The following is a 14,282-nucleotide window of genomic DNA, read 5'->3' as shown; positions in this document are numbered from 1 at the left end:
TTTTTTAAAACAAATTTATTTATTTATCTTTGGCTGCGTTGGGCCTTCTTTGCTGCGCGCGGGCTTTTCTCTGGTTGCGGTGAGCGGGGGCTACTCTTCGTTGTGGTGCGCCGGCTTCTCATTCTGGTGGTTTCTCTTATTGAGGAGCACAGGCTCTAGGCGCACGGGCTTCAGTAGTTGTGGCACGTGGGCTCAGTAGTTGTGGCTTGCGGGCTCTAGAGCGCAGGCTCAGTAGTTGTGGCACACGGGCTTAGTTGCTCCGCGCATGTGGGATCCTCCCGGACCAGGGCTCGAACCCATGTCCTCTGCATTGACAGGCAGATTCTTAACCACTGTGCCACCAGGGAAGCCCAAGAATATGTAATTTAAATGAGAAAAATGCCTGTGAGAGGAGCACAGTGGCTCATATGCAGTAATTATATTCATTCTTTTGTAGTTATTAGAATTAATTATTATTATTATTTATTGTTTCTATTATAATTATCATTTCTTAGACTCCAACCTGAAAGGTGAGGGCTTTATTTATAAACTCTATATTCTACACCTATAGAGTTCTCTTACACCTGAAAGCCATAAGAATGTTTACACTGTGTTGAATCAGAAATTGTTGTGATATTGTTCTGGGTTCCTGGAGGAAGATGTGCCCTACCTAGCTAAACCTTGACCCTGACTGGTAGTTTATCCTCATCACAACTTGGAATAATATTGCTCAAGAGTTACCCTTATTGCCTTGTCACCTTTACAATATGGGTTTTGTTTTCCTTATGACAAATGACTTTTCAAATAAGGTGCTTATAAATAGTTACCAGCTGGAGCTGGAACCGATCTCAGGTTCAGCTGCTCTTGCTCAGTGTTCCAAGAGACAAGGGTTGTTGAAAATAGAAAGATGCTTTATTCAGGAAGCCGGCAACCTAGGGAGATGGTGGACTAGCAACCCCCAAACCATTTCCCACTTGTCAGTTAGAGGGAAAGGGTTTTACAGGGAAAAATGGAGAAGTTTCAGGAGTGTGCAGAACAGCACAGTCAGCTCCGACAAGCATCTTGAAACTGGTCATGTGGTGGTCTGGTCGGTGTCATCTTGATTGTTTTAAGTGCAGTTAATCTTCAATTCCAGGTCGATTTGTCTCCATTTCCTTGAGGCCGGTTCTTGCAAATTGTGTAAGATGGAGCAGCTTATGTCATGGCTATAGTCTAGTCATCATACAGTTAGCTTTTTCCATATGGTAGTGGTTTTAGTATTTTGCAAAACAATTCAGGAATGTGCATCAGACACTGTTATCTACGTTCTTCAGGGAGGAACTAAAGATTCTGTGACTCTGTTGTCCTAATCATGAACTGCTTGAGCCTGCTCTTTTGCGACTCAGGGGGGGCCTCAGAGACTACAGCTTTTCTACAAACAAGAAACGGGACATGGAAGCGCTTTTGTACATGGAAGCGCTTTTGTACCTGGGAGGGCCCCGCAGGGTCCTGCTCGGTTTCAATACTACTACAGTGAACAAATTCTTTTCAAGAGTTTCCTCTGAGCCTTTTTCTCCTTCTGTAAAATGAAATGGTTGAGTTAGACTTAATGTCCCAAGCCAGACCATACCCATGGATGGGTACACTCTGTTCTCCATCACAAACTCCAGCTGGGGGTGGTGGTGGTGGGTGTGTGTGTGTGAAAGGGGACAGGTCTGCAGATGGCAGTTATGGGAGTGGGAGCTGGGAAGCAGGCCCAGGGCTGGGAAAAACTGGCCCAAAGAATATGATTTTTGGTCTGCCCATCCCTGGTGAGTAAGAGGTCTACGTGAGCTCTGAACATCTAAGTCTCAAAAATATGTCTTTGTCTTTTTTTTTTTTTAATGGAAAAGCATTTTATTTTAAAGATAGCAGTGTGTACATGTCAGTCCCAAACTCCCAATCTATCCCTGTGTTTTTGTCTTTTAATCAGATGATTTGGTGCAGTATGAATGTCTCATTCATTCCAGGGTATGTACTTGTTGTAAACTTATGGACATTTATTAATTAACAAGCTATAATGCTTAATTTTATGTGTTGACTTGGCTAGGCCATGGTGCCCAGTTTTTGGTCAAACACTAGTCTAGATGTTGCTGTGAAGGTAATTTTTTTAGATATGATTAATATTTAAGTCGGTAGACTTTGAGTAAAGCAGACCAGCCTCCATAGGGTGGGTCTCATCCAATCAGTTAAAGGCCTTAGGTAAAAAAAAGACAGAGGTCCCGAGAAGAGGGAATTCTGACTCCAGACTGCCTTTGAACTTGGGTTGCAATGTCAGCTCTTCCCTGAGTCTCCAGCCTGCAGGCCTGCCCTACACATTTCAGACTTGCTGGCCGCCACAATTGTGTGAGTCAGCTCCTTAAAATACATCTCTCTCTCTGTATATGTATAGGTATAGGTATATGTGTGTGTGTGTGTGTGTGTGTGTGTGTGTGTGTGTGTGTATCTCCTATTGGTTCTGTTTCTATGGAGAACCCTAACTAGTACACAAGCTATAATAAAACCGCACAGTCATTTCACCTCACCAGCAGTTCTTGCATTGGAAAATGAAAACAACAAATTAATGTATAAATTTCCACATCAGAAATTTTATTTTACCTGAATACAGGCATAATTCATTTTGGAATTCAAGTATATGTCTAAAGATTTAGTTACTATCATCAGAAAAAATAACTATTATAACTAACACCTTTGCAATATAAAATGTCCCCATTTGTTCTATTTACCAGTGAGAAAAATCCAGCTTCAGATCTGCCGCCTCTGGTGAAGATACTCAGCAAATTCTTTTCATAAATAGTGTCCATTAGGGTTGCCTCTTCCCATTTTGCACAGAATTTACCTTAAAACTTGGAGCCAAAGTGCTCAAAGCAAATGAAAGACAGATGAACAAATGAAGGGACTCTTCTGAGGCCAGTGGGGCATAAGAGGCAGAGCAGTGGAAATCTGGCCTCTCCTGAATCAGTCCATTCATGAGCTGACAAATTTTAACCACTGAAATATAACATTCCACTAATTTTTTAAAAAACTTATTCAAACATAAGCTACATTATTTCCTCTATGAACAGAGCAACTTAAACAATTGCCAAGAGACAAGGAGAGAATCATTGTCACTTCAGACCCTATGCCATTCCCATTTGGAAAGAGCAGTGGATTCTCCTTTCCTCACGTCTCAGTATATTTTTATGAGGTCAGGACAGCACTGATGAGTGTGGCCATCACTTAAGTCCCCACGAGCCAAGGCAGTGGTCCCTCAGTTAGGACAGGGGCCTTTCACAATTAGAGAAAAAAGGCTGAAACCATATACTATTGGGTTGGCCAAAAGGTTTGTTTGGTTTTTTTCTGTAAGATGACTCTAGCAGCGCTTAGTTGTCTTTAACTTCATTCGAAACAATTTTGTTAGATTGTATTGTGACAGCTGTCATATCAGTGTGCATTTTTAAAAAAAACATCAAAATTGGTGAATTTTTGTGTAGCCATTTTAATATTGAAGATGGAAGAAAAACAACATTTTCAGCATATTATGCTTTATTGTTTCAAGAAAGGTAAAAACGCAACTGAAACGCAAAAAAAGATTTGTGCAGTGTATGGAGAAGGTGCTGTGACTGATCAAACATGTCAAAGGTGGTTTGTGAAGTTTCGTGCTGGAGATTTCTCGCTGGTTGATGCTCCACAGTCGGGTAGAGCAGTTGAAGTTGATACGATCAAATCAAGACATTAATTGAGAACAGTCAACATTATACCACGCGGGAGATAGCCGACATACTCAAAATATCCAAATCAAGCATTGAAAACCATTTGCACCAGCTTGGTTATGTTCATCGCTTTGATATTTGGGTTCCACATAAGTTAAGTAAAAAACCTTCTTGTCCGTATTTCTGCATGCAATTCTCTATTTAAACGTTACGAAAACGTTCTGTTTTTGTTCAAAAAAAATGTGATGGGCAATGAAAAGTGGATACTGTACAATAATGTGGAACGGAAGAGATCATGGGGCAGGCTGAATTAACCACCACCAACCACACCAAAGGCCAGTCTTGATCCAAAGAAAGTGATGTTGTGTATATGGTGGGATTGGAAGGGAGTCCACTATTATGAGCGCCTTCCAGAAAACCGAATGATTAATTCAACCAAGTACTGCCCCCAGTTAGACCAACTGAAAGCAGCACTCAATGAAAAGCATCCAGAATTAGTCAACAGAAAACGCATAATCTTCCATCAGGATAACGCAAGACTGCATGTTTCTTTGATGACCAGGCAAAAACTGTTAGAGCTTGGCTGGGAAGTTCTGATTCATCCAACGTATTCACCAGACGTTACACCTTCGGATTTCCATTTATTTCAGTCTTTACGAAATTCTCCTAATGGAAAAACTTTCAATTCCCTGGAAGACTGTAAAAGGCACCTGGAACAGTTCTTTGCTCAGAAAGATAAAAAGTTTGGGGAAGATGGAATTATGATGAAGTTGCCTGAAAAATGGCAGAAGGTAGTGGAACAAAAGAGTGAATATGTTGTTCAGTAAAGTTCCTGATGAAAATGAAAAATGTGTCTTTTATTTTTACTTAAAAACTGAAGGAACTTTTTGGCCAACCCAATATATTTCAGCACCTTACAACATGATTCTACAAACACACAAACTTACTCTCATCAAAAGTATCCATTTTGGCAAATAAATCCTAGTTTGGTGCTAAATCATCCCCCTACCTAAGCCATGATTCACATCCTAAATTTCACAATACAGTGAAAACAGAAAGTAATCAAAACACCACTCTAATTCACAAAACATTAAGATACTATTCTTGATTAATTTCCACTAGAAATATGCTTCAAAGCATTTAATTGCTTCCTCCTAAACACCTACATATGTTAGACAAGCATCAACAGCAGCAACTTTCTTATTCGTAAGCATTTAAAAGCAAAAGTGTTTCAATCCACAAGCCTCATGGGGGCCCAGGTAGCATGCAGAGAAACGAGGTCATAGTTGATGACAATATATAGTCAGATGGAGAATGTTCTAGGCATTGATGCAACAGAACTTCCATTCTAACTCCTGCAATACCTTGTATGCTCTGACATCTAAGGCTGTTCTTTGGCAGAAGCCAAATATAACTTTATAACAGTCATGAAAGTGAGATAGCGGCTTCCTTCCTCAATGTTTTATTTTCCAGTTATGAAACTTCCTTTTCTTTCGTCTTCAAAAGTTTTTGAAGAATGTTGCTTGCAATAATTAAATTTCCTTAAACGGCTCTTCTTTGTCTCTTTCCAATCCCATTGCAAACCTCCACCAACCCCTGCCCACTCCCATCCTTCTCTAGAAAGTTTTTTCTGGCTGTCTGGAGCGATATCACCTCCTCCTAGTCTTACCTCTTTTTACAATTACTTCTGATTGGAACTATTTCTGATATCTCTAATTATGTTTAGGGCTAATATATTATTGCTTCAATGAAACTTTAAGCTCCTTGAAATAAAGTAGCAAAGCTAATGTTTCTTTTGAAGGGTCTGCAATATTTAGCTTAGTGTAAATATAACAAACGGTAAGCCCCAAATTGAATTAAATTCTCCTTTCTTTGAAAGTTAAACCTCCATGAAGCTCTCAGCTCAAGTTGATTATTAGAATGAGAGTTCCTAGAATTTAATAATTCAAACTTCTCCTAGTGTCATTAAAATGCTTTGAATAAAGTCCCAAGCAAGGGCTTTTGTATAATCTGTAACCTTAGTTTTTAATTCCAGCTGTGATAGAATGATACCCCACCTTCCCTCCTTTTAGTAATGGTCACTTTTGATGTATGGGCTCAGGACCAATCAAAGTAGATCAGCCAAGATGTAAGCAGTGGTGTATAAGAAAATTGTCACCTTCCATAATAAAAGCATATATTAAAAATAACTTAGAAAATCCAGATCCTCCAAGATTGGCAGTATCTGGGAGAAGAAAAAAGAAAGACCCTGTGCGTGGAAACAGAGACTGAGGAAGTCTGGAGAGAGAATATTCTCCCTCAAGAACAAGAAGGGGTTTGTGGCTTTTGCTTGCAGACATGTTTACAACCCCTGGGTACTTTTGGAAATCTGTTGGACGTGCTTTGTTTTCATAGTGCCTGGTGGCCAAGGACCAGGTGTGCTAAATATCTGTGCAGCGTGTAAAGACATACCCAATAAAGAATTGTCTGGCCCAAAATGCCCACAGTGCCTGTCCAGAAATACTGCATCCTGGCCATGGTGGAGAGAGGCTTTGTGGTCTATCCCCTGCTTAAGGGAAGGATTCCTCCATACCCTGTGCATCTCCTGGGCCATACTGCATGTACAAGCATTCGGGTTACTGTTTAGTATCCTGATATTCTGCAGGCAGACAACATCTTACCTGAAGGGTCTTGCATCTCTTACAGAAGTTGCTTCCTTCTCTTTGATAATCTCATGGGATTCCTCAATAGGAACATCTCACTGCACTGCTGGCCACATGTTGTTCTGCATATCATTGCATTTCTTTAGATTAGCTGATTTCAAGATTATCTTGAGTCTCTTAAACATGAAAAGTTCACCATATGGTTCCCTCTCTGTTTCCCTGTCTCTCTCATTGAATGCCTCATTTCAAACTTCCTTTTACATATCTCAGTAAATCATTTAGTCAGTGGTGCTGGTTACTCAAATCTACACTTGTGGTAAAATTGTGTAAAATTAAACATGCGTGCCTGAGCGCGCATGCGCACCCACGTAAAGCTGGCAAAATCTGAATAAGTTCTGTGGATTGTGCCAATATCAATTTGCTGGCTCTGTCATTGTTCTGAAATTATATAGAATGTTACCATTTTACATAATGGGGAAAACGGGGTAAAGGGTAAACAGAACCTCTCTCTGTTTCATTTTTTCAACTTCCTATGAATCTATAATCATTTTAAAGTAGGAATATTTTGTTATAACATGCTTGCTCTAAAGTAGTGTTATTTGAAAGTAGACTTGGATTAATTATAAATGTATATTGCAAATTCTAGGGCAACTACTTTAAAAAGTTAACAAAAAAGAAATATAATTTATATGCTAATACAGGAGAGCGTATTAGGCAGTTCTTCAGAGAAACAGAGCCAATAAGATGTGTGTGTGTGGAAATTTATTATGGGAATTGGTTCATGCAATCATGGAGACTGAGAAGTCCCATGATCTGCCATCTGCCAACTGGAGAACCATGAAAGCCAGTGGTGTAATTCAGTCTTAGCCAGAGGCCTGAAAACCAGAAGAGCCAGTGGTATAAGTCCCCATCCAAGTCCAAATGCCCAAAAGCACTGATATCTGAGATCTGGAGAAGATGGATGTTCCAGCTCAAGCAGAGAGCAAATACACCCTTCCTCTGCTTTTTTGTTCCATTCAGGCCTTCAACAGATTGGATGATGCCCACCTGTATTGGTGAGGGTGATCTTCTTTACTCAGTCTACTTATTCAAATGCAGTCTCCCAGAAACACCCTTACAGACACACTCAGAAATAATGTTTTATCAGCTATCTGGGCATCCCTTTAGCCCACTCAAATTACCACATAAAATTAACCATCACAGAGAGAAAATACACTCATATAAAATATTCAGTTAAAAACCACAAAAGGCAGAAAAAGTGTGGAAGACAAAATTAGGAACAAAGAACAAAGGCAATAAATAGAGCAATAAACAATAACAAATACGGTGGATATTAGTCCAATTATATCAATAAGCACTTTGAATGTCAGTGGTCTAAAAACAAAAATTAAAAGGCACAGATTGTCAGAGTAGATCAAAAAACAATACCCAGTTAAATGTTATCTATAAGAAACTCACTTTAGGGCTTCCCTGGTGGCACAGTGTTTAAGAATCCGCCTGCCAATGCAGGAGACACGGGTTCGAGCCCTGGTCCGGGAAGATCCCACATGCCGTGGAGCAACTAAGCCCGTGCGCCACAACTACTGAGCCTGCACTCTAGAGCCCGCGAGCCACAACTGCTGAAGCCCACATGCCTAGAGCCCGTGCTCCACAACAAGAGAAGCCACCACAATGAGAAGCCCGCGCACCGCAACGAAGAGTAGCCCCCACTTGCCACAACTAGAGAAAGCCTGCACACAGCAAAGAAGACCCAAATCAGCCAAAAATTAAAATAATTAATTAATTTTTTTAAAAAAGAAACACTTTAAATTTAAACTGAAGAAATCAAAAAGGAAATCAAAAAATACCTAGAAACAAATGACAATGAAAACACAATGACCCAAAACCTATGGGATGCAGTGAAAGCAGTTCTAGGAGGGAAGTTTATAGCAATACAATCCTACCTCAAGAAACAAGAAACATCTCAAATAAACAACCTAACCTTACACCTAAAGCAATTAGAGAAAGAAGAACAAAAATCCCCAGTTAGCAGAAGGAAAGAAATCATAAAGATCAGATCAGAAATAAATGAAAAAGAAATGAAGGAAACAATAGCAAAGATCAATAAAACTGAAATCTGGTTCTTTGAGAAGATAAACAAAATTGATAAACCAGTAGCCAGACTCATCAAGAAAAAAAGGAAGAAGACTCAAATCAATAGAATTGGAAATGAAAAAGGAGAAGTAACAACTGACAGTCAAGAAATACAAAGAATCATGAGAGATTACTACAAGCAACTATATGCCAATAAAGTGGACAACCTGGAAGAAATGGACAAATTCTTAGAAAAGCACAACCTTCTGAGACTGAACCAGGAAGGGGAATAGAAAATATGAACAGACCAATCACAAGCACTGAAATTGAAACTGTGATTAAAAATCTTCCAACAAACAAAAGCCCAGGACCAGATGGCTTCACAGACAAATTCTATCAAACATTTAGAGAAGAGCCAACACCTATCCTTCTCAAACTCATCCAAAATATAGCAGAGGGAGGAACACTCCCAAACTCATTCTAAGAGGCCACCATCACCTTGATACCAAAACCAGACAAAGATGTCACACAAAAAGAAAACTACAGGCCAATATCACTGATGAACACAGATGCAAAAATCCTCAACAAAATACTAGCAACCGAATCCAACAGTACATTAAAAGGATCACACACCATGATCAAGTGATGTTTATCCCAGGAATATAAGGATTCTTCAGTATACACAAATCAATCAACGTTATACACCATATTAACAAATTGAAGGATAAAAACCATATGATCATCTCAATAGATGCAGAAAAAGCTTTTGAAAAATTCAACACCGATTTATGATAAAAACTCTTCAGAAAGAAGGCAGAGAGGGAACTTACCTCAACATAATAAAGGCCATATATGACAAACCCACAGCCAACATCGTTCTCAATGATGAAAAACTGAAACCATTTCCTCTAAAATCAGAAACAAGACAAGGATCCCACTCTCACCACTATTAGTCAACATAGTTTTGGAAGGTTTAGCCACAGCAATCAGAGAAGCAAAAGAAATAAAAGTAATCCAAATCAGAAAAGAAGAAGTAAAGCTGTCACTGTTTGCAGATGACATGATCCTATACATGGAGAATCCTAAAGATGCTACCAGAAAGCTACTAGAGCTAATCAGTGAATTTGGTAAAGTAGCAGGATAAAAAGTTAATGCACAGAAATTGCTTGAATTCTTATACAATAACAATGAAAAATCTGAAAGAGAAATTAAGGAAACACTCCCATTTACCACTGCAACAAAAAGAATAAAATAGCTAGGAATAAACCCACCTAAGAAGACAAAAGACTTGTTTGCAGAATACTATAAAACACTGATGAAAGAAATTAAAGACGATACAGACAGATGGAGAGATATACCATGTTCTTGGATTGGAAGAATCAACATTGTGAAAATGACTATGCTACCCAAACAATCTACAGATTCAATGCAATCCCTATCAAACTACCAAGGGCATTTTTCACACAACCAGAACAAATAATTTCACAATTTGTATGCAAACACAAAAGACCCCAAATAGCCAAAGCAATCTTGAGAAAGAAAAACAGAGCTGGAGGAATCAGGCTCCCTGACTTTAGACTGTACTACAAAGCTATAATAATCAAGACAGTATGGTACTGGCATAAAAACAGAAATATAGATCAATGGTACAAGATAGAAAGCCCAGAGATAAACCCATGCACATATGGTCACCTTATCTTTGATAAAGGAGGCAAGAATATTCAATGGAGAAAAGACAGCCTCTTTAATAAGTGGTGCTGGGAAAACTGGACAGCTACATGTAAAAGAATGAAATTAGAACACACCCTAACACCATACACAAAAATAAACTCAAAATGGATTAAAGTCTATATGTAAGGCCAGACGCTATAAAAGTCTTAGAGGAAAACATAGGCAGAACACTCTTTGACATAAATCACAGCAAGATCCTTTTTGACCCACTTCCTAGAGTAATGGAAATAAAAACAAAAATAAACAACTGGGACCTAATGAAAATTAAAAGCTTTTGCACAGCAAAGGAAACCATAAACAAGATGAAAATACAACCCTCAGAGTGGGAGAAAATATTTGCAAATGAAGCAACAGACAAAGGATTAATATCCAAAATATACAAGCAGTTCATGCAGCTCAATATCAAAAAAAAACCCAACCCAATCCAAAAATGGGTGGAAGACCTAAATAGACATTTCTCCAAAGAAGATATACAGGTTGCCAAGAAAGACATGAAAGGATACTCAACATCACTAATCGTTAGAGAAATGCAAATCAAAACTACAATGAGGTATCACCTCACACCGGTCAGAATGGCCATCATTAAAAAATCTACAAACAATAAATGCTGGAGAGGGTGTGGAGATAGAGAACCCTCTTCCACTGTTGGTGGGAATGTAAATTGATACAGCCACTATGGAGAACAGTCTGGAGGCTCCTTAAAAAACTACAAATAGAACTACCATATGACCCAGCAATCCCACTGCTGGGCCTATACCCTGAGAAAACCATAATTCAAAAAGAGTCATGTACCACAATGTTCATTGCAGCACTATTTACAATAGCCAGGACATGGAAGCAACCTAGATGTCCACTGGCAGATGAATGGATAAAGAAGATGTGGCACATATATACAATGGAATATTAGTCAGCCATAAAAAGAAATGAAAGTGAGTTATTTGCCGTGAGGTGGATGGACCTAGAGTCTGTCATACAGAGTGGAGTAAGTCAGAAAGAGAAAAGCAAATACAGTATGCTAACGCATATATATGGAATCTAAAAAAAAAAATGGTTCTGATGAACCTAGGGGCAGGACAGGAATTAAGACACAGACGTAGAGAATGGACTTGAGGACATGGGGAGGGGGAAGGGTAAGCTGGGACGGAGTGAGAGAGTGGCATGGACATATATACACTACCAAACGTAAAATAGATAGCTAGTGGGAAGCAGCCACATAGCACAGGGAGATCAGCTTGGTGCTTTGTGACCACCTAGAGGGATGGGATAGGGAGTGTAGGAGGGAGACACAAGAGGGAGACGATATGAGGATATGTGTATATATATAGTTGATTCACTTTGTTATACAGCAGAAACTAACACAACATTGTAAATTATACTCCAATAAAGATGTTAAAAAATAACCACATTAACTCAAATAAGTTAGTGAAAATGGCACCACCATTTTCATTGCAGCATTGCCAACACATGGAAGCAATCTAAGTGTCCATTAATGGATGAGTAGGTAAAGAAAACGTGAAATATATATATAGTGGAATACAATGGATCATTATTCATCTATAGAAAAAAGGGAAATCCTGCCATTTGCAACCATATGGATGAAAGAAAATTAAGGACATTATACTAAGTGAAATTAGTCAGATAGAGAAAGACAAGTAGTGCATGATCTCACTTATATGTGCAATGTAAAATAAAAAGATTCTTCAGTATACACAAATAGATACAGAGAACAGACTGGAGGTTGCCAGAGGCAGGGGGTAGGGGTGGGCGAAATGAGTGAAGATAGTCAAAAGTACTTATAAGATAAATAAGTCATGGAGATGCAATGTACAGTATGGTGACTATAGTTAGTAATACTGCATTGTATATTTGTAAGTTGCTATAGAGTAGATCTTTAAAGCTCTTATCACAAGAGGAAATATTGTAACTGTAGTGATGGATGTTAACTAGACTTTAGTGGTGATCATTTTGCAATATATACAAATATCAAATCATTAAGTTATTCACCTGAAACTAATATAATGTTATATGTCAATTATATCTCAATTTGTAAAAATATGATGAAGTACTAATTCAAAAAAAAAAGATGTCTCTCACCCATAGTCGGGTGTCCCCAAAAAAGAGATTCACATGGACCTGCAAAGCAGAGTGTCAGCAACAACCACAACTCATCTGCCCTAATCTTTTGCCTCTGCTCCAACTTGTCCTTAAATGATTTTGCAGAATGAATTGTGGAAATCTCACTGCTTCCACCCACCACTGCAAGAACCTCAAGTTTGGTGTCCAGGCTTCTGTTTCCAAGGTTTCTGTCTGTAGGTTGCAAGGAAGGAAAGCATCTTCTTCCTCCCCCATGCCTTATGTACTATTCTCTGTGCTCAGTCTCACAAAGCTAGTGTAAGTCTACCAGATCCTATCAGCATCAAACCCTTCTCTCCATGGGAGCTGCAAACCAGCCTGTGGACCAGTTAAGGAGAGCAGGCACCACTGATATGCTGAATCATTTCCCCAGCACAAGTCCCCAACCAGAGTCTATGAAGGGACACTGATGGGGGCTGGGACTTGAGTCGTGGGGGAATGTGGAGTCTACATTACCTTAGTCTAGGTTTAGCAGTCAGAAATGTACCTTTTCATCGGTACTTGGGTTGAGGTAGCACCAAAACCTAGGTGTTCAGAGACTAAAGCTGATGACCACACTTCTTCTTTCCAACAAAGGCACTTTTGCTGAATTCAAAGGATCTCAGGTAAAACTACCTATTGTCTATCAGGGGGTTCCTTTAAAGTAAACAAAAGGGGGTGAGGGGCTTTCATTACTAAATTTTGCATCTTCTATGGAAGGCATCCATGAATAAGTCAGCACCGCCCTCTACTGGATAATCTTTGTTTACTACTCAATTGTGTCCAAGGTGATTTAAATAGAATCTTTGATTTTTTTTTTTTTTTCTGAATTTCAGTGAAAGCTGCATGGAAACTAAGACATCCGAGCTGTCTGGATATTCCTCCATGCCTATTAGTATGGTCAAATAATATGTTCCTCAAAAAGGAGGCTTCCCTGGGACGAAGTGAGAGAGTAACATGTTGGTGGGAATGTAAATTGATACAGCCACTATGGAGAACAGTCTGGAGGCTCCTTAAAAAACTACAAATAGAACTACCATATGACCCAGCAATCCCACTGCTGGGCCTATACCCTGAGAAAACCATAATTCAAAAAGAGTCATGTACCACAATGTTCATTGCAGCACTATTTACAATAGCCAGGACATGGAAGCAACCTAGGTGTCCATTGGCAAATGAATGGATAAAGAAGATATGGCACATATATACAATGGAATATTAGTCAGCCATAAAAAGAAATGAAAGTGAGTTACTTGCCGTGAGGTGGATGGACCTAGCGTCTGTCATACAGAGTGAAGTAAGTCAGAAAGAGAAAAACAAATACAGTATGCTAACTCATATATATGGAATCTAAAAAAAAAAATGGTTCTGATGAACCTAGGGGCAGGACAGGAATTAAGACACAGACGTAGAGAATGGACTTGAGGACATGGGGAGGGGGAAGGGTAAGCTGGGACGGAGTGAGAGAGTGGCATGGACATATATACACTACCAAACGTAAAATAGATAGCTAGTGGGAAGCAGCCACATAGCACAGGGAGATCAGGTCGGTGCTTTGTGTCCACCTAGAGGGGTGGGACAGGGAGGGTGGGAGGGAGACGCAAGAGGGAGAAGATATGGGGATGTATGTATATGTATAGCTGATTCACTTTGTTATACAGCAGAAACTAACACACCATTGTAAAGCAATTATACTCCGATAAAGATTTTTTTTAAAAAAAGGAGGAGGCTTCCTTTTCTAATTTTTAGAATTGCAAGTTTAAAAAATGAATTCCAATGCATTAACAACAAAGAGAAAGAGTCAGAGAGGCAGAAAGACAGAGGTAGAGATGAGGGAAAGAAACAGGGAGAGACCGGGAGAAAGAGACAGATAGCCAGAGAAGGAGAGCCAGTTCTCATCAGAGTAAATGGGTACTGGTTTCCTACTTTGGCAACCTCAAAAATAAACTCAAGTAAATGCTTTCTTTGTGACATCACCAGCTGCAGTTCTTACAATGTGTATGCTAATTCTAGCTCATGAGATAAACTTTTTATC

This window comes from Delphinus delphis, chromosome 2, assembly GCF_949987515.2.
Source record: "Delphinus delphis chromosome 2, mDelDel1.2, whole genome shotgun sequence".
Lineage (NCBI taxonomy): Eukaryota > Metazoa > Chordata > Mammalia > Artiodactyla > Delphinidae > Delphinus > Delphinus delphis.
Note: the sequence above shows the minus strand (reverse complement) of the source record.